At 39.0% G+C, this 27,079-nt stretch overlaps 1 protein-coding gene, 2 long non-coding RNA genes and 1 other non-coding gene across 6 annotated transcripts in view; 2 read left to right on the forward strand and 2 right to left on the reverse strand.

Moving 5' to 3' along the window:
* Positions 1 to 27,079, reverse strand: part of LOC131236127 (disease resistance RPP13-like protein 4) — an 86,138-nt gene that overhangs the window by 24,870 nt on the left and 34,189 nt on the right. The window lies entirely within an intron of this gene.
* LOC131236131 (uncharacterized) lies at positions 2,576 to 5,626 on the forward strand. 3 transcript variants are annotated; one of them, XR_009166557.1, is made up of 5 exons: positions 2,576 to 2,648; positions 3,402 to 3,894; positions 4,743 to 4,791; positions 5,058 to 5,478; positions 5,563 to 5,617. It is a non-coding gene; the product is annotated as an uncharacterized LOC131236131 (long non-coding RNA). The 3 variants fall into 3 exon arrangements; XR_009166556.1 differs by lacking the exon at positions 2,576 to 2,648 and having other exon boundaries at positions 3,113 to 3,894; XR_009166555.1 differs by lacking the exon at positions 2,576 to 2,648 and having other exon boundaries at positions 3,123 to 3,894; positions 5,559 to 5,626.
* LOC131236132 (uncharacterized) lies at positions 9,144 to 13,499 on the forward strand. The gene is made up of 2 exons (XR_009166558.1): positions 9,144 to 9,744; positions 12,409 to 13,499. It is a non-coding gene; the product is annotated as an uncharacterized LOC131236132 (long non-coding RNA).
* Positions 23,507 to 23,613, reverse strand: LOC131236138 (small nucleolar RNA R71). The gene has a single exon (XR_009166572.1). It is a non-coding gene; the product is annotated as a small nucleolar RNA R71 (small nucleolar RNA).

Genomic DNA, 27,079 nt, shown 5'->3' on the forward strand with positions numbered 1-27,079 from the left:
CTCCACTCGGCTCAGCCATTTGTTGACCCCAGCTCGAACTTGGTTCGGCTCTATCCTCGAGCTTAACTGGCCAGCTCGGCTCAGTTCGGTTAGCAGCTTGGGCCAGTTTGAGCTGAGTTCGAGCTAAGTTCGCCAGTGCAGCATTTTCACAAACACATGAACTGTACAACATTTTCACAAACACATGAATTGCACCTTTTAAATCTTAAAAAATATATATTTGTATCATATACATACCTTCCTTGCCACTAGTTGACACTTTGTTGAGTCATTTCATTAAACATTTGGTGAGTAACATCACTATCAAAGTAATCGAGTCACTGAACTGGTTCAGTCCGAGTTAGATTTGAGTTGGGTTTGATCTGAGTCAAGTCAAGCTTGAACTCGATTTGAAATTTTTTTGAGCTAAAAAAAAAAAAGCTTGACCCGGCTCAAACTCATTTTCAAACCGAGCCTAATCGCACTTTTTCAAGTCGAGTTGAGCAAGCTAACCGAGTTAACTCGGGTCATGTACGGCCCTACTTGTTACATGGAGCTGGCCTACCAAAAAAAGGGGCAAAGATGCAGACTGCGTCATCTTTCGGCTATGGATATAAACCGTATCTATATTTACTATAGTTTTAATCCGAAGCGAAAGAGTTGCCACACAATTAATAATTAATAGTGGTGTAAGAGGCATCATAAGACCTAAAAAAATATATATATTCTATCTAAATTGTTTATCTATTTTGAAATATTATTTTAAGACATGAAATCAAAAATCAACTATATTGAACTGGAGTAAACCACACGGTAGAAAATATGAAGATTAAATCACATGTGCTTCCTATAACGTGGTCCACTTAGTCCTTCAATCTATTTTAATTTTCGGATAAAGAACTACAAATATTTATGAAAATTAATGGACGGAATGGATAAACCAAATACATCATGGTGGGCCCCACAGAGCCCCTGACAGGTCCGTCCATGGTCCATCTTACCCCATCCATGCCAAAAAATGGGCGTGCGCTCAAAACAGAGTCGCGCCCAAAAAATCCTTCTATTTCTCTCTCTCTCTCTCTCTCTCTCTCTCTCTCTCTCTCTCTCTCTGTTCCCCAATCTGTCTCTCCATCTCCGTCTCATGCCCCATCTCCCTCCCCATCTCCTTGTCTCGTGCTCCCTCTCCCTCTCCCTCTCTTGTTCTCCATTCTCCCTCTTCCTATCTCGTGCTCCATCTCTCACCATCTCTTACTCCATCTCCCTCTCTGTCTCATGCTACCTCTCCCTCTCCCCTCCCTCTCGGCGCATCGTCTCCATTGCCACCATCATTGTCTCCAAGCTGGTGTGGCTAGCAGCTCCCGCCCTTCACATCTTCCCTGACAGTTACTCATTTCTCTCAAATGGAGATTTAGGTTTTTTTTAAATTGTTTATAGATCTACAAATTCGCTGATTATGGAGAAACAATATTGGAATTAGGGGTTTCCTAAAATCTGTAATGGGAAAAGGATTAGGGCTTTCCCAAAAAAATTACTTTTATTGTTTAGTGGTTTGATTTTCTTATGTGCTTCTCATTATTCATGTTATGTGCTTCTCATTATCCATATGTTCATGGCACAAATCGCAAGCAGATGGTGTTAATCATTTATTAGTGGTTCAAATTCCGATCAAAATCAAAATCATTTATTGTTAAGGTCCCTTGTCAGATGTTTGGTATCAGGCAAATTTTGAGTAATTTTCAGTTTAACCTTCTGTTGTTTCAATCTGAGCATTAGGATTTCTATGTCAGTTCTAATGACCTTGGCAACAACAGCCCCAAGCTTGATCAGCTGATTCAAGAAGTGGCACATCATAGCATAGATGCTGCAGAAGATGGTGCATGGGAGGTCTGTGGTAATAAATCTAAGAACTGAACTGGGAATGGTGCTGAGAAACAGAGGGGAGCCTCAACTGCTGCCCCAAAAGCCTGGGGCCATCCAGAAATGTCTCAAAAGTCATCCATGTCTGATAATGGTTAAACAGGATGGGCTTCTAAAATTAATTGGCACAGACAGTTGCTTCTAAGAGACAAGCTGGCAAAGTAAATGCAAAGCCAGTGTAATCTACTAAGTTTGGTTCTTCAAATGCTTCGAAAATTGTCCTAGTATTTATAATATGAGGAAGTAGCCCTCAAGTTGCAATTAACTTCCATTTGTATCTGACATAATGATAATATGATTGGAATTTGGAGACTTCTTGTTCCTCAATATGAACACCAAGGTAATTGTAATTTTGTCACTTCCATTTCAAGAACTAATTATTTCAGTTCACTTCATTAGTACATATTGTGCCAGTTCTTAATCATATAGCCTCTACTGTTGAGATCTGCTGTTAAATTTTAGTAATGGAAGTTCATTTTTAATGTTCTAGAATATTACAACAAGAACATTATTTAGCAGCTGAATCTAATATTATGCTTGTAATTGTTGCTCCTCATCATTGCAGGTTCTTATATACAGAGATTGGACATCTTTAGAACATTCACAATAGCCATAGATGTAGTGGATATGAACAATTGCAAGTCGATGATTCTATAAGCTTGTTTTTCTCTCAGGGATAGATTTTCCTTGCCAAGGAAAATGCAAAATGAGACCGGCCTGGAAATTGCATTTATATATCACACAGATGCCATGTAACTCTTACCATTTTTTTTTCTTTAAATTATTATTGTGGTGGTCCTATTAAATATATGAAGTTTTCAATTGTTTTCACCACTCATGTCAAGGAGATTTTACTATTGCTTCTCATTAAAGTTGCTTATTTGTTGATACTGTTCTATACTGAAATGGGATGATATTTTGTGCCAAATTGACTGACTGATCATGAAATACGATTGCATTTTGGGATAGTGGGTGGAACCAAATGCACCCTAAAATAATTTGGGTAAGGTGTGCAATGGTTAATCATGCCTAAATTCCGGTAGGGGTCAAGCCAAAACTCTGATAAGGGGTCATAGACCAGTTCCAGGCCCAATAAAGGCCTAAAAATCAGGTGATTAATTCCCCATCTCAGATAGACCCAGGCATTGTTAAGGGTGAGTTTGGTTGCATCAAATTTCACCCAAAGTACTTGTCAATATCGCCACTAAAATTTCATGTTAATTCAGTTGGTTAATCCGGAGACATCGGATGGTCATGACTGGCAAGGTCTAGTGGACTATGCATGGAGCCATGATGTTGTGTCAGACGAAACTCACCAATCATAAGTAATGGCAGATGTGTATGTGATACTATGGTGGATGTTTCATCATGCTTAAGTAATGGCAGAAAAGCACCCTGAGATTTAACCCATGAAGTGTCTGGTGATGGAATCCTATTTTTTAGTATGTGTGTTCTATTTGAACTTTTATGATGATTTGAGTTGTTTTTTTTTTTTTTTTTTTCAGAACTGTGATTTATGTGGGTCCACTACCCACTTACAGAGTTTTGTCTCTTTTTGTTGGTCTTTTCTTTCTTCCTTGAAGATATTGGTCATGGCCTTTGTGTTTGGCTGTGCTTCGGTTAGCTCACCCCTAAACTGGAATGGATTCGCTGCCTAGTTCTGAAGAATCAAGTTTAAGGTAAGTATACAAGGTTTGGCATCTTGTATTAAAAATAAAAATTACTTAATCTATGGTTTGCATAAAGTGAATCTCGTCATTGTGGAGTTTCTTTTGGTAGTGTTTATTTACTGTGTGAAATCAATTCTAGGACTTATCTAGGTGTAAGGAAACATTGTCAACCCTTAAAGCCATGCAGGGGCAAGGAGCCTATCCACAACTAGAACTGGACATAGCTCACCTTGAAAAGGAAATTGAGTTATATTCATTGGAGAAGCTGTGTTATGAAGCTCAAATGATGGTATGGTAAATGAGAATGCTTCATCTCCTTTTCAAATAGGTATTCTCTCTCTGTATATTTGATCACTTTAATGTTAATGCATTAATCTGTTTATCTTACTCGGAAAGTGGTTGTGAACTTTATTGGATTGAACATGAAACTATGTGGATTGAACGCCTAGCAATGACAAAAGTTTTGTATCATGATAATATTTGTTCCTACGGTTTATTTGAGTGATAATAATTATATAAACGGTTTGGATGTCATATAAAAATTACGGTCAACTCCAAAAAGGTTTCAACGGTGTACGTGGCTGTTCCCACTATTTTGTTAGTACAGCCACCTGAGTTTTGAATCTGCCTGATTTTTAGAATCCTGTCCCACCGTTGTCTTTCAAAATAGATGAATAGAGTGGATGTGGACCCCACAGAAATATCTCTATGCCTAGGGGCACATGCAATCCTACACATACATCAAGGTGGGCCCCACGGTTAGGGACTGACCAACTAAGCTGCTACCCTGACTCACCTTTGAAGAATGTATTGATTCAGTAACTTTGAAGAATGTAATATTCTTGAAAACAAACTGTGTGGTGTTCTTTCCTTGCTGATTGTTGGACTTGGGTTAGAGATTTTCATTGTCTTTTTCTTTATTTATTTATTTATTTTTGCTACAAATATGCATCCAGAATTAATATTCCTCATTTTTAAAATCACTTTATTGGATGATGAATTATGAGATCCTTGACCGAGGGTGTGCACAAGATACTTAGATTTTGAGGAGACTGCAGTAGTTTGGTATTTGTTCTGTAGCATTGATGTTGGACAGTGATGGTCCTGCAGTCTATATAAGTTATTGATGTTCTTAGATATGAGAAGATAAATTGCTTCATTACATTTTTTGTGCAGGAAATTGCTTCACATCTGGGCTTTCCTGATGGTTCTGTAAGTCACTATGGTATGGATGTTGATGTTACTAGTGTGTTATTAATGGTTGACATTGTTCTTTATGGTTCATTTCAAGAGGAACACTGTTTTCCTCCATTGCTAATTAGAGCCATGTCCTTCGAAGTACCCATCATTGCTCCTGATTTGGCTAGCATAAAAAGATATTTGAGTTTAGTGCCATTTAAACTCATCCTTGTTTCCTTTACATTTACATGATTGAAGTTCGCAATTTTTATTTTTATTTTATATTTATTAAAAAAACCCATCTTAATACAGGTTGTTAATGGAGTCCATGGTTTGATTTTTCAAGCACGTGAACCTGAGACATTGACTAGAGCTTTCTCGATTTTAGTATCGGACATGAAGCTGTCTAAATTTGCTCATGTAGTTGCTTCCTCTGGAAAGTTACTTGCTAGGAACACACTAGCATCAGAGTTTATAACAGGCTATGCAAAGCTTTTAGAAAATGTTCTTCAGTTTCCATCAGATTCCATGCTCCCCAGGTCCATTTCTCAGCTTCAAAAATACAATTGGGAGTGGAATTTGTTCAGGAAGAAATCATATGAGAGAGGCACGAGCCAACAATGAAGCCAGAACTGAACTTGAGAGTCGTTTGAGAGAAGCTGGGGAGCGAGAAGCTACCTTTGTTCAAGCACTTGAATAACTGAGGCAGACTCTTAGTAGAACAGAGCAGCAGGTATTTATTTGATCCTGATTCTTGGCCCGTAATTTCACCAAGTAACAAAAAATGATTCATTTGTTGGTTTGCTGTTGTAGGCAGTTTTTAGAGAGGACATGGTTTGAAGAGACATTGATGATCTTCAAAGATTGGGTGGTATGCAACAACAAAAAGTTTAAAATTGTAGTAATTGCCTGTTTTTAGCTTATCTTATTTATCTTTTTTTTTTTTTGCCATTAAAAGTCTCCGTTATAGCGTTTGTAGAGTAATGCCTTGTAACTCATCTTATGAATGCATTTGTTAAAAGAATATCTAATTTAAGAATGTATATGACTTTTCTTTTTCTTTTTATTTTCCTGCTTTAGAATACCAACTACTGTCTTTTTCTCATGATTTGGATGAGAAATTGTTTGGTATTTTGGCTCATGATTTGGATTTTTGCAGGGATGGTGTGAGTAAAGGCCAGTTCAGTCAAGTTTTTCTTTATGAATTAGATGCAATTAGGAAGGTGATTTTCCATACTTGGGTCCTAGTTGCATTGTCCTTCTATAACAAATTTTTTTTAAAAAAAAGTTTAGTCATATGAAAACTTTGTAATGGTGCCATTTCTATGTTCAATATTCCACCTTACATGCCTGTGTTTCATTGGAGGAAGGATATGTTCCACCTGTGACGTTTATGGTAGTTCAAAAGAGACCACACATGGCTTTTCCCTGCAGGGACCATAATTCAACTGACAGGAGTGGTAACATGTTACCAGGTATGTCAAGCTGTCATTATTATTATTATTATTATTTTTTTTTTTATTCTTGATATGGTTCCCATGCCCTTTTTTTTTGTTATATTGGCATAAATTGTTGTTTTGGTTAGGAACTGTTGTTGATACGGAACCCAATTGAGTTTGATTTTTATCTCTACAGCCATGCTGGTATTCAGGTAACTGCTGGCTCGAATGGTAGCACGATGGTTCTTGTTGGCCATGATGAATGGTTGTCTTATGTTGTTATTTTATTGTCTTGTGTGTATTTTTCAGGGAACAAGCCATCCCACCCACTATCATGTTCCATGGGATGAGAACAAGTTCACAGCATATGCATTGCAAAAGCTAATGAACAATCTCTGCTACACGTAATTATCAGCCAACGTAGAGGTAGATATCATCCAAACTTAACTGTTGGCAAAATTTAAAGGAATATTTTAAATTGGATCTTTTGCCATTATAATACCTTGAGGATCTACTATTAGACTTCAAACCTTCAGCCAGGATGGGTGGAGTGTGCCGAACTATGAAGAATAATTCTACAAGTTGATGATGGACTCTATGAGCTATGATGTGTAGCGTACCATACAACATTAGAGAGTATACCATATCTGATTTCAAATGATGTGCATATATTAGTTTTCTGGTAAAAATTTAGAGCATGCCTTACCAGATGCCAATTTTGACTTGCAACATATCTCTTGGTTGTGATGAACACCCATTATTTGTTTTGTAGCAGCAGGAGATTTTTTTGGCTTCTGGATGTTTGCATCCTTGTGTGCTTCAACACCTTTTTTTTTGGGGTTAGCTTGTTAGTACACACCCACTGTCAGTACACGCACTGTTAGCCAACCCTACTAGGGATTGATACCAAGACCTACAGTGTTGAAACGAGGTATCTCCACTTAGTCTACCAGTTGTGCTATGGATCAAAGTGTTGTGTGCTTTAGCACCTGATTTTTAACATGGGCTGGACAAATAGGAGATGCCTAGCCAATCAAAGCTAATCGTGTCAGCTGTTACAAGCCCAATTATACCAAACCTTGGTTTTTCGATTGGGTTTCCTTAAGTGCATTTGTAGTTTGTTTTGAAAACTTTAAATAGACATATAACTTTTTTATATTGGTATTGTGCTTTTATGAATGAATTAAATTGAATGATTTTATTTGATTGATTGAATGAATGATTATACACATGTTTATGAATAGATTAAAATAGATGATTTATCCTCAGTTGTTGCGAATTGAGGTTAAAAATTGAATTTAACCTTAGTTGATGCCAACAAAGGACAAATCCACATTTACCCTCAATTATTTAAATGACAGTTAACTTTTTTTTTTTTTTTTTTGGTATTGTGCTTTTATGAATGGATTAAATTGAATGATTCTATTTGATTGATTGAATGAATGATTATGCACAAGTTTATGAATGATTAAAATAGTTCAAACTGAGACTACAACTCCCGTGGCTAAAGGCTTTAGCCTTGGTTCTTGAGAATTGAGGTTGAAAATAGATTTAGCTTTTGTTGTAGGCAATCGAGGCTAAAATTTGGATTTAGTCTCGGTTGGAAACAAATCTCATTGTCTAAGATTGCATAGAATGCGTCAAATTCTCAATTGAATGTAATTTAAAAAATGAATGTTCAATCCAAATGGCATTACTACCAATTATCCGTAGCTAGTGAAAACTACTACGGATCTAATCTGTAGCTATAGGTATATTGACTATAGAAAGCAAGCTACGGCCTTTATTCATAGCTAGTGATAGTTATTGCTACGAATTTAATCTGTAGGTGTAGAGCATATCGGTACAGAAATTATAGCTACGGCTTTTATCCGTAGCTAGAATATCAATTGCACGGATATAACCCGTAGCAATTGCTTTTCGACTCTAGCTACTCCACCAATAGCGATGGACGTGCTATGGATTACTTAGAATACTTCAGCTACGGTTTTTAGCCGTAGCCTTTTCCCATTTTCCTAGCAGTCTCTCAAGGGATGGGTGTTCATGTTGCTGCTTCACACGTGACCAAAAATACAGCATTTGGACATTCCCAGCCCTTAAGCCAGTGGCACACAGAAATGGCTCACATTGATGAGAAAAGGGCCACCATTCGATGGTCAGATGAAAGTAAACTATGATTAGTGGCCAATTTAGTGTTGGATCCCGTGGGATACCTAGTTCGGATTTCAACCCCGATGAGCCATGTGTGTCAATCATCATTAGGAAGTACTATTATTTAAACATTTTCGATTATAGAGTATTAACGGTTAAAAAATCAGTAAATAAAGTGTTTGGTATTTTAACCCAAAATCAGGTCCATTTAATAACTACTTCCCAACCATGTTGGATCAAGTTGATTTTGAGAAGACCTAGACTCATTTACTAACTCAGATCAAACTTTTAGACCTAGAGCCACCTCATGGGTTCAAATTTTGACATAGACCCACTTGGGTCCAATGACCCTTGAGTCCATTCAACACATTTGTACCCCTATATATTCTAGGGAAAGGTGAAAAATATGATAGATGGGCCGGGTTGAATTAAAATTTGAACAGGGCTGGTTCAACAGATCTAAGACAGAGCTTCCTATGTGAATGGCCCGAATCCCTATTCACCATTGACCCTTCCACATCCACGGTGATGATCATGTAAAGGGATAGTTGTCAGGGTCTCGGATTGCTTAGTGTAGCAGACAACACCTACCGGAAATGCTCCGTGGACCCCACCATGATGTATGTGTTTTATTTACATAGTCCATCCATTTTGCCAGCTCTTTTTATGGGCATGGGCCCAAAAATGAGGCAGATCAATCTCACCGGAGGAAACGGTGGTGATTTACGTGTGGTACACTTGAAATTTGGTGATCTGACTCACTTTTGGGTTCATGCTCTAAAATGAACAATCGAAATGCGGCCACGGGACGGACGAAGGTGCTGCTATGTGCTGCTACCTACGCAATCCTATTCCGTCGTCTCTGCTTATAGATCCCACTCATTTTTTAAGTTGCAGGTAGTTTTGATTTTCATCATCCTCTAACTCTCAGCAGATCTCTCTCTCTCTCTCTCTCTCTCTCTCTCTCTCTCATGACGATATCCTCAATGTTCCTCTCCTTCTCTTCTCTCCCCCGTCCATCATCTCTTCCTCCATTTCCATCTCCATTCATCTCTCCCCAAAACTCCCCCTTCTTCAACACCTCCATCGTCCTCTCTCTCAATCCCCCACAAGAAAGAGTCCCACCACAAGAGCTTTCACAGGCTAGCAATAATACAAAGAAGCCATCAAAGACAAGGACCTCGCCCAAACACTTCGCTTCTTGAAATCCGTCAAATCCCTTCCCCTCCAATCCTCTCTCGATGGCGACAGCAGCAGCGCCGGTCTTTTGCAGCTACAGTGGCCAAAGAGGGACTGGGAAGTGCTCGACACTTGCTTGAATGCCGATGACATGAAGCTCGTCAGCAGCGCCTACAAGTTCCCCCACTACAGGGGCTTCCTCCCTGATATTGGGAAGTGCAAGAACATCAGTAATTCTGTGAATATGTTTGTTTCGGGGTCTTGAATTACTGTTGGAATTATTTTATTGTGGTGATTAAGATGGTAATTTGATGATTTTGTAGGGATTGTTTTATGAATTCTGGTGATTTTTTGTTTATTTATGCGAATGCTGAGGTGGGTTTCTGGGACTACTTTCATTTGCATATTTGTGGGCCCTGAATTTGACTAATTTGAACAAGAAACTTGTTTATGTGATTCAAGAAATGTTGAAATGCAAATGACTCGAGTAGAAGCTCGACATTTTCATGGGTATCTGGATGATTATTTAGTTGGGTTTTTACGAAATTTTAAAGGGTTGTTTGTCTCCCTGGAATCAAAAGAGCCTAAGGGGTCCTTCGGCAACTTTGAGAAAGAGATTCTGTTAGTCATGGTTGGGTACTGGGAATGTAAATATGTGGAATTCAGAAACTGCATTTGGGTAGTGGGAAATAATGTGGGCTGTGCAGGTCCATTTAATTTATTAAAAAACAAAAAAAAAAAAACACTAAAAAAGTGACTGTTCGCAGAGAATTCATTTCCCTGAAATTTGCAAACTAACCTTTTGCTAGGGCCTCAAATATTGGAATTTGCCCCTAAAGGACCCGTTTGCACCAAAAGTTAAGCCTGGATAGCCGTCTAGTCAGGCGTGTCCTGCTCTAATTGTCTGGCTAGCCGATCAAAGCTGTTCTAACTAGGCCAGTCTGCTGTTTGTTGGAACCTATCTAGTATAGTAAAAACAAGCCTGTTTGTTGTTTGAAGTCTCTAGGTCTTATTTTCTCCTTGAAAACACTAGGAGCTCTGTGGGGACCTATCAGGCTATCAGAGTGGAATCCACTTTGTCCATCAGGATTCTCCCCTCGTAAGTACTTTACAAACAAAAAATTAAGTCAATAAAAAACTCAGTTGGGCCATACAATAAGAAAATATAATGTAAAATCATGGGTTAACCCCTAAAAATCAAGTGTTGTGGCCCACCTAAGTTTTCAATCATCAAAATATTTTGTATGTCCCTTCCTCTTGGTGGGAGGAACCTAATTACAGGTTGGGTTCATTTTGTACTATCTTATTCACAAGCTGTGAATCTGATTGATCTGAGGGCCTAAATCACGAGGGAGGGAGGGACAGTTGTCTAGGTTTGCTATGAACTTAAATAGTTGTTTTTCTTCCTAGTGTACTTTTCCAGTTTGTTAGTGTTTTGTTTCTCATGGTTGGGTAGGAATGTAATTTTTTGGAATCCAGAAATTGTGTTTATGTGTTGGGAAAGAATTGATACGAATTCTACTAGTTAATATTTATAATTAAAGAAAAAATGCGACTATTGGGAAGGAATCCATTTCCTTGGAATTTGTAGGCCAAAATCTAACAAGGAACAAAACACAAAAGATAGAATCTATTTCTGACTGGAAACTGTTTCTAAGTTTCCCCATGGTCCCAAAGTAGAAATTTACCCCTACTTACGGATTTCATTTATAGGTACTTTCCCAGGTAGCCAAGCAACCCCTGAGATGGGTTTTTAGTTGGGTTCCAAGGTTCACATTCTCAGGAGCTTGAAATTCAGTTACTTGAACAAAAATTTGAATGCTTTTGTGAGTATTACAAACATAAAATACAAATAAAGTGACTGGAAACTCGTTGATCATATGATTATCTGCAAGATTGATGAATTACAATTTTTTATGAGTGTTTTGACGGAGCAACAATCCCCTTTAGTTTTTAAAGCAATTGGACAATCCTGTTCACCCATGTGTCGTCTGATGTAATGGGCCATCGGTTTTGGCCAACGACCAATATAAGCTGGTGTACATTGGAACCAAAAAACTGGACCAAAAGTAGAGGAAAGAATGCTTAGAAAACATAGGGAGCCAATGCCACTTCCCTGTTTTTATTCTATTTGAGAACTCTTCCTTTATGTGAGAGTGTTTTCACGGAGCGACAATCCCCATCAGGTACAATTAGTTTGAATACTTTTGATTATGCACTAAAACATTCTCAATGTTCAATTTAAATATTTGAAAGAAAAGAAAAAAAAAAAACCAAGTGCACACCAAGGAAAAATACCATGTAAATTTACTAACATCATTAATGAAATGCTCCAAGCTTTCCCAATAAAAATCTACCAACATCATTCATTATATCCAACAGCAAAACAGAGTTCATCACTAGATATAGATAGTACAAATTCCAAAGGTTTGTTGGGTACAAATATAACATAAAAAGGAACTAGAGTCCACAGATTTAATGGAGACAGGAAATTAAAAGCGAGGGAGCACATGATGAACAGTACACATTGTTGGATGACAAGACTTTGATGTTAAATGCATGAAATTTGGGGTTGCCTCTAGATGATAGAAATCGCCTTTCTTTGAGTCATGCAGCAGTAATCTCCCCTACTGATGTTCCTTCATAAAGAAAACAGTTAGATGAAACTCAAAGTAAAGCAAATACCAATTAGCTAGATAGGGTGACCTGGATGCCAAATGCATCTGTGTGCATGTGATGGCTTCTATATACTTAGCCACCTCGATCGTTTCTCAAATTTGAACACTCCAGAGATGGTGATCAACTAGAAGAAACCGCTGACATGTAGGGCATGTGAGCCATTGCTATGCTTTTCTAAATCATTTATTTTTTATTTTTCTTTTTGTTATGGTCAGGAATGCAGTGGAACCATCAGATGGATCACTCATCTGTACCATACATAAAGTGGGGAGGTCCTTGTGGGCATACCACTACCAAAGGAAAGTAGAGCCATTAGAACTGGAATGTGGTAGCGCCATCCCTCTACTGTATTTTCATTGGTCATGAGCATGTGTCAACCGAGACCATCAATTGAGCTTGTCCATCTAGTAGGACCCATATCAGATCATGTTCCAAAAGAAACATTTATTTTGTTCATTTTATATATACATAAACAAACACACACACACAGAGCATGATAGAAGTCACATGAGTCAATGAGAGTTGCAATCAATCAAACAAGTTCCAACCTCCCCCTGCATTGACCAATCAACAGAAGTTAAGCCAAGCAGCCACATCTAGTATCAAATTATTTGCCTTGTTTGTTTGAACGAATAGGAGATCTAGTTTGAGAATGTTATGAAAATGTAGCCAATTGAGATTACAATCATATGTTTTTCTAGCCTAAGAAAAGAAAATGAAGTTTTGCCTCCCTCTTGAGGGCAGTTATTCTTTGATCCTGTATTTTTTCATCTGCATCCTTAACACACATCAAACTAAAGTACATGAATGTTTATGACATAGTTCAATCATGTTCATGCATGATGCAATAACAATTCACTTGCCACCTTGCAATTGCTTTCCATTGAATCTAGGTCCAAGGAATTCTTATATCATGCATGATTGTCACATGCACCTCTATGAGACAGGTGGAAACATGACGAAATCCAGACAGCTTTTCCAGCAGCCTCAATGTGGATGCTCATAGTCAAACGGATTGATCAAAGAGATTAATTTTAGAGTGGGATGTTAAAAGAAAAGCAGATGGAAGGTTTGAATGCAGTTGGAATCACCCTGCCATTGACCCTACTTGTACAAATTGACAAATTGAGGCTATCATGTACTATTCTTTCCAAGGATCATATACAATCTAGATCATCAGATAATGTGCTTGGTGGTAACGCATGAGATAGGCGACCCGAATCACGTTATTATCTATAGTATGATCAAATGGGAGGGTCTCATCAGTCTTAGTTCTTACATTTAACAAATGTTGCTGAATCTTCAATTGTATGCGTTGCATAGTAGTTTAGCACCCGTCTCACACGGGTGGGGCCTGAATCGCACTAGCCATCTACCACACATGGAACGCTCACAGCCAGTGACCCGCTGAATCTCACAAGCCACCTCATTTGAGCCCGGTATGAAAATGTTCATGCATAAATCACCCCCAGTATATCACTTTAATGTAGGACAAGTAGTCACTTGCTCTAAAAGCTCAAACTAATAGAGTGTGGTGAATCAATCATTGTATCTCATAGCCCAGGCTCCACATCCCATGAGTTAGGTCATTAGTCGAACCCCTCATGGGCCCCACATCATATGGGTTTCACCTCACACGAGCTACCCACCTCACACGGGTGGGGCCTGCCTCACACGGGCTGCCCACTCCAAGTGCCCCTGCATCTAATAGGCCACCCCACTCGAGCCCAGTTTGAAAATGCCCTTGCATTAGTTTTTTCCTTTGAATTTATACCACTTATTATTTTACTTTTAACCATCCATTTAATAGCCATTAATTGGTGATTATTGTGATTTTAGAGATATACTCCATTAACAATGGGACCCTACAATTTGGATATATAGTCTGGATGTACACTAGTGCCATGTGAAGAGGATGAGTCAGTACATAGCCAGAACCTTAAAGAAATTGATTATAAAAAAGAGAATCGAAAAGATTTAATGTGTTTGAGAAAATACCTGGTTAAAGAGAAAAACTTAAAAAACAAAAATAGCATTGAATGGCGTAACAGGTGGGATTGGGGCATTGGTCACCACAGAGAATTAATGAGGCAGGAACAGAGAAGCAGAGAATAATGCCATGTATTTCAAGAAAGGTTTTGAACTTCATGTATTAACTGCCACCATTAGTTTGAATCCTTTTGATTATGCAAAACATATTCTCACTGTTCAATTTAAATCTTTGAACAAACACTAATTGCATACCAAGGAAAAATACCATGTAAATCTACTAACATCATCAATGAAATGCTTTTCCATTAAAAAACAAAAAGTAAAAAAAAAGAGCTTTTCAAAAGAAAATCTACTAAGATCATCAATGAAATGTATCTAATAGGGAAATAGAGCTTGTCACTAGATATAGAAAGTACAAATTCCAAAGGTTTGATTTATTGGCTACACTAGAGTTAGCATATTTAAAGGAGAAAGCGCGTGACGAACCTTACATATTGTTGGATGACAAAACTTAGATGATAAGTGCAAGGAATTTGGAATTGCCATTAGATGACAGAAATTGCCTTTCTTCAAGTCATGCCACAGTAATCTCCCATTCTGATGGTCCTTCACAAAGAAAATAGTTGGATGAAACTCAAAAGTGAAGCAAATACTAATTAGCTATATAGGGAGGCTTTGGATGCCAAATGCACCTATATGTGTGTGTTGGTTTGGAATCTGCCAACCAGATGGCTAGGATCATCCAATTTATATATTTTTAATCATGTTTCATCAACAACAACAGGGGCAATTAAATGAACATACTGAATTGGCACGTCACCCTGTCATGTGTACTATGGAAAGGTCTCTGTAATCCTATACCAGTTCCACAGCTTTGCCATCATTTCTTCTTTCTATTAGAATTATTATATGACTAATTGCACAGCTGATTGGGGTATTTATTGAATCAGTACTGGGTCTATACACAGCATACATGGCATTTGTGATGTTTGCCGGGCAGCTAAGATTGCCTGAAGGTATTTTAACCAAGAATGTCGCGGGAAAAGCATGTGTATACATACCTGCTTCTGCTTCTGCTTCTGCTTCTTCCTCTTCAGCGGCATCTTTAAGAAGCAAGCCTAAAAAGGTAGAAAAAGAGGGAAGTGAGGTTAGAAATGTCTTCAAAAGAATTTATAGGTGGTTTTGACACTTGAAATTTGAAGAATCTACATCTATAGTAATTGGATTCTTGAGAATTTCAGTCTGTCAAGTTGTGTTTAACACCTTTAAATTTAAATAATCTCTAAGAATATGAAAAGTAGCTTTTAGAAAGAATTGTAAATGGTTTAAAATTAGAAATTGAACTTTGGCCAAATTCCAAATTGTTGAAAGTGAAAATTAGCTCTAGAATTAAATTTTAATTTCGAATGACAATAATTTGAAAAAAAAAAAAACTCTTTAAATGTCATCAATGATAATCAAGTACTTAACTTATTTAATTATTTGTCTATTGGATTGGCGGACATTTATTGGATGATTAAAAATAAAAAATATTCAATAATGTTTTTATTTCTATAAAAAAGTGTCCCCAATTAGAGTATAGGATTCTTGGACCAATCTAACTTTTAGGCTATGACATAGAGACAGTGATTCCATAAGTTAATTGGTTTAATATGACTTGATGCCATGTGCACCATTTCTAAATGTCTGTGTATCAAGTGTCCCATGTGGCTAGAGTATTAAATAACCTGACCAGTAGCATATCAGTCATACGTCAGGTCTGTTAAAAGTGATAGTCTGACCATGGAGGTTTGCTAATTTACACGTGTGGGCGTGTATCACAACATGATACATGCATGACATCTAGATCGCCTCACACAAAAGTCAGGCCAGTTTTCCCAATTGGGATGGGCGAAAATATATAAATACCAATGAACGGTTAGAAAAAAAAAAAAAAAAAACCGTCAATTTACTTTGTATTGCATGGCCCAGCTGAAGAGTGATTTAGTCTGATTTAGAGAAAATCTAAATAACTCTATCCAAAGTTCATTTTAGGTTATGATCCTGTAACTGTCAATTTTCTGTGGTGTTAGTGCCTTATCCACACCATCCGTCCGTTTAATTACCAGTTCATTTTAGGTTATGAGCCAGTAACTGAACCCTATCCAAAGTTCAAGCGATCCACACCACAGGAAACAATGGGAATTGAATGCCTACTGTTGAAATTTTTGTGGGGGCTACAGAATTTTAGATCTCTGTCTTTGTGACCTCATTGACAGGTTAACTCGGTAGTTGGATGAGAAATAACTGTGAGCAGTGAGAAGGTTTCAACAGTAGATAAAGAGTCACTATCCCATTGTTTCCTGTGGTGTAGTCCACTTGAACTTTGGATATGCTTCAATTTTGGGCTCGTGTACTAAAGTGATCTGGAAAAACAGATGAACGGTGTGGATAAAACACAGACATCCACAGTGGGCCCCACAGAGTTAACTCGGTAGTCTATACTCTGGACGCAATCCGCTTTTTCGGAGATTGAATGGGTAATTCGCGGCACACGTACGAGAGTAATAAAAAAAGGTATGGCGTGGCATAGTGCAGTGCTCGCGAATCGCCTCTTCAATGCCTCTAACGCAGGCTTCACAAATGGTTTTGGATATACAATATTAATAAAGTTTGGGTTACCCTTTAATTACCTGAATCTTCTTCTCTCCTCCATATATTCCACTTCCAACTAGATGTAAAATCGAATGGGAATGACTTGAGCTTCCGACAGTCCAAAACCTTGAGGAGTCTTATTTTTTCGTTTTTGCAGGCCGAAGCCCACATTTCTCCAATTTAGGAGAGGAGGCTTATTTTTATCCCGGAGGTGGATTTGCTATAACCCTCTTGCAAACTGGTTTAAACACCAGTATGGTGCGAATATCACCTTAAAAATAGCGGCACTGTAATGCATCTTAAGCCAATCTTTAAGTGTAAATTTTCGTTTCTTTTATTTCTATCTTTTCCATACGCCTCTCCTCCATGATCTCTCTGAAGCTCTTTTCGATTTGCATTTCGATGATAACCAAGCTTATTTTCCTAAAACGTATCCTATACACAGACAGTTTTAGCTGCCATCGCTGAGCTTCGTAGCATGCGGTTTGTGAATGGAGTGGGTCCACATAGTGGAATAATGGGAATTGAGTATCCCCTTGCTTTGTGGCTTTACAAGTAAGTTTATGGCATCATGAAACCAACTTCATGTCATGCATGGAGAGAGATTACATATGATTGTACCTTTAATATAATCAAAATTTTGATGTGTGATCTCCAGGCTGAAACCTTCTTTACTTTTCCATTTAATTTCAAGGGATTTGGGCTATAAGGCCTACAAAGTTACCTCTGTAGAGGATCTTTCCCATCCATTCATATCCATGTACTTTGGTGCAGCCTACTTGAACTGGCTATCAGAATATGAAGGGAGGTAGGTCTATCAACATGTCAAAATCTTTCATGTTCTAACCAAATGTCTGCTAGACTCTGGTGTGAATTTGGCATGCCATGTTCATTGGTGGTGGCATCTACCCTACACATAACATAGATGTATGCCAATCCAAAAAGTCCAAATCACGGGCCCCATTGTGCCTAAGTTCGATTTGGAAGAAGGGATTCTTTTGAGAAGTGGATTGCTTTCGAATCTGAAATGAATGCTTGGAATTGATGTAGATGTGTATTGTGCTTTTGAAAACTTCAAAACAAAGGTTGTCAAGAAAAATCCTGTGTTAATACATATTGTTGAGTTTTTTGCCCTTCTGTATCAACGTTTTGGTTGTTTCTAGTGAATCAAGCACCTTGATGATGACAATGGCATGTGTTTGTTCATCACTTCATCCAATGTGGATATGCTGTACAAACACCCGACTTCTAACTCCTCTTTGGTTTGTCATGTGTTTTGAACCATATATGGAGCAATGATACAGTAAGAATTCTACTAACCTTATAAGAGGTGGGAATTCTTATGTGGGGCCCATGTGGGCCCACCTACAATCAAAGTTGACCATTGGGCAGGAGGGCTCCCCCATGTATTATACATGACCCCAAAACCACCCCCAATGGACAATCACAGCCATTTTACTCATCCTTCCATTTTCCTTTCACTTAAATGTATTTGATCATTCAATCATGGTGATTTTTGGGCCATGTGCAATCCATGATAGATGCCATCCAACGCTCACTATGGCCACAGGTGGAACCACCTGGGCCCCACATAAACTTGCACCATGATGAGTTTGGTAGGATTCTTGCTACTGGCTCTGCATGTGTGTTTCTTGTACCCTGAATCATCAACCACGTTTTGAGAATTTTTCTCAGCACTGTTTCAAAGTACCAAAAAGTGCAACATGCAATACAGTTGGAAATTTGAACAATGGATAAAACCTTCATCACATCGGTGAAGAATGCTAACATTCACTAAGCCTCTACGGTGAATGTGCCCATTGATCCTATTCGTTCATTTGAATGGCCACCTTCAATACAATTCACTGTCCAAAACCTAGTGTCTGAACCATGTAAAAGGTAGCCTATAATGTCCTCTAAAACTGCATTGACAATCCAATCTAACCAACCAATTTGGGATTTGGGCAGTGGCTGATCCTAGAGGTTGCCATTCTAGATGAAATCCAATATCAATGGGCACATTCACCTGGTTGGGCCATTGAAGGTTAACAGTCTTTACCAAGGTGGTGAAGGTTAACAAAGCCCCCAAGTCTGAGTCTAGATATAGTGGGATTTAGAAAAATATATAATTTTTGTTTGTGAATTATTTCAGTTTGATGAAAAAAAGATCTGCAGATCAAATGCAGCCATAGTATTTGGTTAATGTAACATTATTCCAGGACACATACCATATGCAAAATGATACCTATGGATGTATGCGCGCCACTGCTCCTCCCTCAACAAGGCCATCATGAGCATGGGTCCCACATCCAACATCTCTCTCTAATGGGGGAAACTATTCATCTTCCTTTGTTCATGAAATTTCAAGTAAATCAAAGAATGGTTTTTCTTAAGCAGATCTAAGGCGTGGGACCAACCAGGACTCCATTGTCTCCCACGGATGTAGCAAATGCACTCATCATCCTAAACCTTGGGAAGTCTGAGTTAGACCCACAATAGCACATTAGATTGAATAGTCTCTCAATCTAGATATAAATCCAATCCATGAACACATACATTGAGCTTGATAGGTAAAATAATATTTTGAAAACATTTTCTTCTTAGTGAAGGCTGTTTTGGCTGAAACAGAAATCATGAAATTTCATGATATTTTGCACCAACTTAGACTTACTAATAATGAAATTTCATAATTTTTTATTGCAACCAAGCACAACCTAAGATAAAATACTATGTGTATGTTTCTTTTGAACATAGTTCGTAAAACATTTTCCAAAAAAAAAAAAAAAACTCCATATTACATCTGAAGTGATGGTGTAGATGCCAAAAGATCTTTCCTTTGTAGATAAGCTATTTTTTGTCAAGTGAACTAAACCCAGCTGCCTCATTTATAACTGTAGCATCATCACCCACCTACAAAACTGACCACTCACACAAAGTTGAGGTCAGATCAGGACACCTCGTGGGAAGTATTTAGATGATGGCACATGAAAGTCATACCAGGTGCTCGTCAGATCTACAGATTGCAGGCTCCCAGCAGCATAATCAACAAATGAAATAACTTCCTCAAACACACACCTCAAACAGCTAGTTGTCCATCTCTTTGTAACTCAAGATAGAAACCAATGTAGAGAGTCTCAATGTACAAGATAGAATATTGCATATCAGACCCCAGTTATTGCCAGGATTTACAAACATAGTATTGTTTAACGGCCTGATTTAATCATGTTTGTGATGCAGGGCGTATTCACGAGCACGGACTGGAAAGGATGCTAAAAGCATGGATTTAAAGCTCAGGCATCACCAAGGCAATGGACGGGACCCCATGGGACCATGAACGAGGATTTACACGTCAGAGATCAGAGAAATTCCAGTCACTCACTTCAAACAGGCCTGAAAGACATCCAGAATGCAGGATCATGGGGTTCCCACCATCTGATTGGCTCCAAACTTTATATGAGGCCTGATGATCATGAATTAACCGTACGCATCAAAAATCAGCCATTGGATCGCTGTGGAAGTGGCTCAACGGATAGAGCAGCCCTTTAAAACCTCAAGTGGGGCCCACCTAATCTCTGGATGCGCTTCAGTTTTGGACTCAACATCTTAAATTAAATGGGGAAGAAGATGGACGGAGAGGATTGTACAGATTCATCACGAGTGGACCCCATTGACATCGCCAGTGCACAGTGCGTAAGTGCACTCGATGTGCACCGAATCAAGCCGATCGGGTCAGCGCCGCTGACCTTATCCTTCTCATATACGGAGAGCAGCGGGCGAACACTGTTCGTCCGTTTTCGTGTAGTGGGCCCCATCCATCACTGGCTTCGACAATCAGAGCCGTCCATATGCTCTGCGAGGTGACCAACACCGTCGCCTAGCTTTCCTTTTTGGCCCATGCACACACACAGAGGCAGATTGCATGTAAACGCAGGAATGGACGGTGGGAACAAAGATCGCATGGGCCACACCGAATCCAACATGAAGCCAGCCATTTCTTACTGTTTTTTCGATGTGATTACAATGGACGGAGTGGATTTCAGAGAAACTGAAAGGATTGGGTCCCACCAACAGCCAGCGCAAGAAGCGCTGGCTCTGTTTCGCAGACTGTAAAAACCGGACGCTGTGGGCCCCTGTGTTCTTCTGATCACCGTCGGATTGATGATCCAGACCATCCACATGCTTCAACAGATGGCCATAGCCCTAGCCAAGGTGTAGGTTATCAACAAGTATGTTGATTTCGGGCCGTAAAATCAAATCAAGCGGAGGTTTTCTTTGCGAAAAGCAGGATTGCGCGCTGTGCACGGCAACGCAGTCCCTCTCCAATTCGAATTCTTTCCAGCGCGCAAACAGAGATCGGTGGCTGAAACGTGAAGGACAGTTTTGGAGGGACGTGAGGAGGTTGGCTGCTGGCAGTGTGTGGAGGAAAAAACGGAAGCAAAGAAGAAGAGTTTAGCTTTTTGCTGGACGTCAGGGAGGGAGAAAGAGAAACAGAGATTGGCTGGAGGCCTTGGCTGGAACAGGGGGCTGAAAATGAGAGAGAGAGAAAAGATGAGAGAGAAAAGATAATAAGTTTTTTCTTATTTTCTTTTATTTTTCATTTTCTTTTTCTTTTTATTTGCTTTGGGTTCAAGCCATTCATGTCTGGCTGAACCTCTTAGCTAGGGCTAAGAGGTGAAGCCTGTAGCGTGATGGGAGACTGTTATTATGCCTTTTATTTAGACTGAATTGAATTTTGATTTAATTTTATTATGAGAATATTTGTAGTCTTTAATGGCCTGTTGTGACTGACATTACAATGGGTTTGCAATGGCTTTGAGTATTTCCTTTTCCGTATTTTGATTGTGACGTAGGAAGCCCTGTTGTTCGCCATCGTCTCCTGGGCATGGCAGGATGGCGGTATCCTTCCTAACCTTCACAATCATCTGATTGGTTGGTAATTGGTTAAATTCTGTTGTTTGCTCTGTCTCCTGGGCATGGTTTGATGATAGAATCCATTCTAATTCATATTCCTTTCATCACATGAAGACTAAATCAAGTAGGTTCAGTTTGATTTCCATGAATCTTAATGCAGGCATAAGATCTCCCTGATCCCTACAAGTGGATCCTCTGAATCCCTAGTTTCCTTCCTCTGAATTCCTTCAGTTTTACATTAATCTCTCACCATTATTCATCAATTTATATTTGATTTAGATTGCATCTTAGGCTAGTTCTAGTCCTAGTTATTTCCAGATCACGTACAGGTATCAGTCCCTGTGGATTTGACCTCGGTCTTACCGAGTTTATTACTACATCACAACCCTATACTTGGGGAGTGAACAAGTTTTTGGCGCTGTTGCCGGGGACTGACGGTTATGATTTTTCTGAAATTAATTAGTTTTAGAATTAGGTTAGGATTAAGATTTTACTTACTTTAGGATAAAAGTTTTTATTTTATTTTATTCTATTGTTTTTAGAACTTAACCTGTTTTCCTGTTTTGTAGGATCCTGACATAAGTTCTTAAATTGGTAATTCCTTCCTAATTTCTCTACTTTTTCTTTTTTTAGAATTAAGGTTTAAATCTTAGAAATTTTCTAACTCTAGTATTTCTCTGTTTGTAGGAAATAGTTTATTTTAGAAACTTTCCTCTTTTGTTTTTAGAAACTAGGTTAGTTATTTCCCTTTTTAGAGATTACCCTTCTATTCTTGTTCTCTAGTAACTTTCTAATTCTAACTCTCTTAGAATCTAATTTGTTTCCAAATTTATTTTTAGAATTTTTGTTTAGGAACTAACCTTCCTATTTTGTAGGCCTTTAAGATAGAAATTTCTAATTCGGTAAGCTCCTTCCCTACTTTCTATTTTTCAGTTCTCTTTTAATAATTTACTTTCTAGTTTAGGTCTTTCCTAATTTATTTTAGAAATTTCCACTTTCTTTTAAGAATTCCTTCTTTTACAAATTAATTTACTGCTATTTTTCTTTTAAAGGATCGTTCTTCTCTTTTTAGAATCTAACTTATTTTTGTTTTATTTTGCAGGTTTTTAACTTAGGACTCCAATTTGGTAATTTCTTTCCAACTCTCCCTCTCTTTCTTTTTTTTCTTTTTCTTTCTTAGGATTAAGCTTTGAATTTGATTGAGGGCTGCGAGTGTTTCATGCCCAAGTGGGCCCGTGACAACACTTGACGTCTCTTGACTGAAGGAGGATTGGTTGAGGGATTGACTATCCATCGCAAGACTAGACACTGCTCGAAATCCCCTGAGTTAACTGAAGTTATGGCTGAAGACCAACCTCCTCTACTTCCACCAAGGGTAGAGGATACCCAAGATGAGAATGAGGTGCAACAGGCACCCCCGCCTCGTACTTTACGAGATTATCTATAACCGGCGGGAGTGAGTATGCCCTCATACATGATTTTCCCTCAAAACACAGGACAAATGGACATTAAGCCAGAAGTTATCCAACTCCTTCCCAAATTCCATGGACTTGAATCAGAGAGTCCATATTTACATTTGAAAGAGTTTGATGAGATTATAGCTACATTATATTTTCCTAATGTATCTGAGGATACAATTAGGCTGAAACTCTTTCCTTTTTCCTTAAAAGAGAAAGCTAAGACATGGTTACATTCACTGCGTCCTAGATCCATTGGCACATGGAACGACATGCAGAGGGAATTCATAAAAAAATTCTTCCCACTCATAAAACGATTACCCTCAGAAAAGCAATCATGAACTTTGCCCAAAAGGAAGATGAAACATTCTTCCAATGTTGGGAAAGGTTCAAAGATTTGGTCAGTTCATGCCCACAACACGGATTTGAAACGTGGCGCATTACAAATTTTTTCTACGATGGACTGACATCTTCCATGCGCCAAATGGTCAAGACAATGTGTAATGGAGAGTTCATTAATAAAGATGTCGACGAGGTATGGGACTACCTCGACAGTTTGGCTGAAAAAACACAATCTTGGGACTATTACCCAAAGTCGAACACCACGTCTAGGCCGACTCAATTAAAGGAGAAAGGTGGATTATATCTCTTGAAAGAAGAGGATGATCTCAAGTGTAAAGTGACTACGCTCATAAGGAAAGTTGAGGCCATGGAAGGAAAGAAGGATAAGGTTAATGAAATTGTTTGCGGCATCTGTGATTGCAACATTCATACAACTGAAAATTGTCCTACAATACCCGCCTTTCGAGGAGTGTTGAATGAACAAGCTAATGCCATAAACAACTATCAAAGACCTTTTACTAGACCTAACTCCAATGCATACAATCCTGGTTGGAAAAATCATCCAAACTTTAGTTGGAGGAATGGACAAACGGCTACTCCTCCAGGTTTCTTCAATCAAAATCCAAATCAAGTGAAACCTCAAGAGGAACCGGTTCAAAATTTATTACAAGAGTGGCTCGAGGCAATGCGGGAATTACTGATTTTATGCAAAGATAAATTCTCGTATGACGGTTATAGAAAAGGGGATGCTTCTTGCACAAACTCTCCCCAATCCTAAACCGCGATACGAGATTAATGATCCCAGCTCTTCAAATCAGATTGGGCACGCTAAATCCATCACCACTCTTAGGAGTGGAAAGATCATTGATAAAACTCTTCCGGTTAGGCCCGAAAAGCCTCAAGAACCAGAAGAGGACAACAATGATGGATCCAGTGATGCCCCACAAAAAGTAGAACCGGAACTTCTAGAGAAGCCAGTTGCTCCATTCCCCCAAAGGTTGGTTTCACCAAAACCTCTCTCTAACTCTCAGGATATCCTAGAGGTGTTGAAACAAGTGAAAGTCAACATTCCTCTACTTGATGTCGTTAAACAGATACCTTCATATGCCAAATTCCTGAAAGACTTATGCACGACCAAAAGACGGCAAAGTATTCAAAAGAAAATTTTCTTGACTGAGAAAGTGAGTGCCATCCTAAAGCAAGACGTGCCACAGAAATTCAAGGATCCCGGTAGCCCAACCATATCATGTGTAATCGGGGACCATCGAATTGATCATGCACTTCTTGACTTAGGAGCGAGCGTCAATCTGATTCCCTACGCGGTATACAAACAGTTAGGTTTGGGTGAATTAAAACCCACCCTAACCACACTACAACTTGCTGATCGCTCTGTTCGTGTACTAAGAGGGATAATTGAGGATGTGTTGGTCCAAGTTGATAGATTTTACTACCCTGTAGATTTTATCATCCTGGACACCGAACCCATCAATAACATAAGCACTCAGATCCCCGTCATTCTTGGCCGCCCATTCCTTGCCACTTCAAATGCAATTATCAATTGCAGGAATGGTGTCATGACTATGTCTTTTGGAAATATGACATTGGAGTCAAACATATTTTTCAATAACGGCAGAAACTTCGAGGATGATGACGATTTTCACGACATTAACATGATTGACTCTTTAGTGGAAGATACGACACCTCTAACCTTATCCTCTGACTCTCTAGAGACGTGTCTGACCCACTCCCATGATTTTGATGATGACATGATTAGGGAGACGTGTGCCTTGCTTGATACTGTACCGGTACTTGAAGTTAACTGGTGGAGGCCACAATTTGAAGAATTGTCACAAACCGATGTAATACCTCTACCGTCTAACCTCAAACCGCCGAAGCTTGACCTAAAACCTTTGCCCTCTGATTTGAAATATGCCTATTTAAGTCAAGATAAGACATACCCGATGGTGATCTCTGCCCACCTGGAGAAAGAACAGGAGAGTATGCTCATATCTACTCTCATTGAGCATAAATGAGCCCTAGGATGGACGATAGCAGACCTCAAGGGAATCGATCCCTCGATTTGTACTCACCGCATATATCTTGAGGATAATGCAAAAACCGCTCAGCAACCACAATGTAAACTAAATCCAAACATGAAGGAAGTGGTTAAGGCTGAGGTTCTTAAACTATTAGACGTGGGTATCATATACCCTATATCTGATAATCAATGGGTTAGTCCAACTCAAGTGGTCCCTAAGAAGTCCGGAATCACCATCGTAGCCAATGCCAATAATGAACTCGTGCCAACTAGAGTCACTATTGGTTGGAGAATGTGCATTGACTACAGGAAGTTGAATACCGTCACAAGGAAAGACCACTTTCCTTTACCATTCATTGATCAGATCCTGGAAAGGTTAGCTGGTCATTCCTATTACAGTTTCCTTGACGGGTATTCGGGCTACAACCAGATAGAGATAGCCCCTGAAGACTAGGAAAAGACCACATTTACATGTCCCTACGGCACCTTTGCCTATCGAAGGATGCCATTCGGACTATGTAATGCCCCTGCCACCTTTCAGCGATGTATGCTTAGTATCTTTTCTGATATGGTGGGGCAATATCTAGAGGTCTTCATGGATGATTTCTCTGTTTACGGTCCATCTTTCAGCAAGTGCTTGGAAAGTCTTAAATGTGTGCTGAAAAGATGTGAAGAAAAGAACTTGGTACTTAATTGGGAGAAGTGCCATTTCATGGTTCAGAAGGAAATTGTCCTTGGGCATATCATCTCGTCCAAAGGAATCGAGGTAGATAAGGCAAAAATCGATCTTATCTCTAACCTACCTCCACCCAAGAACATCAGAGACGTGCGATCCTTCTTAGGACACGCAGGATTTTACAGGCGATTCATAAAGGACTTTAGTCTCCTCTCTCGTCCTTTATGTACTCTTCTTCAAAAGGATGCTCCGTACGAGTGGACTGAGCAATGCCAGGAAGCTTTCACTAAGCTTAAGGGCACGTTAACCACTGCACCTATCATGCAGCCACCCGACTGGGGCCTTTCTTTTGAGCTTATGTGCGACGCTTCTGATTATGCTCTTAGAGCGGTTCTAGGTCAGAAAAAAGATAAGAGGCCCCACGCCATTCATTACGCGAGTAGAACTCTAAATCTTGCCCAAGTGAACTACTCGACTACGGAAAAGGAACTCCTAGCCGTAGTGTTCGCTTTGGATAAATTTAGGTCCTACTTGATCGGATCCAAGATCATTATCTACACAGATCATGCGGCACTTAAGTATCTTCTTTCTAAGAATGATTCTAAGCCCCGCCTGATACGATGGATCCTTCTACTCCAAGAATTCGATTTGGAAATTAAAGATAAAAAGGGAGTAGAAAATGTTGTGGCCGATCACCTTTCTCGCCTTAATACCTCTGATTCCCTTGAGACGCCCCATATCAATGACATGTTCCCTGATGAACAACTGTTTGTAGTCTCCCATTCACCTTGGTTGATATTGCTAATTATCTTGCTACGGTGCCATATCGACACAAT

The sequence above is a fragment of the Magnolia sinica genome, unplaced genomic scaffold (assembly GCF_029962835.1).
Source record: "Magnolia sinica isolate HGM2019 unplaced genomic scaffold, MsV1 ctg238, whole genome shotgun sequence".
Taxonomy (NCBI): Eukaryota; Viridiplantae; Streptophyta; class Magnoliopsida; order Magnoliales; family Magnoliaceae; genus Magnolia; species Magnolia sinica.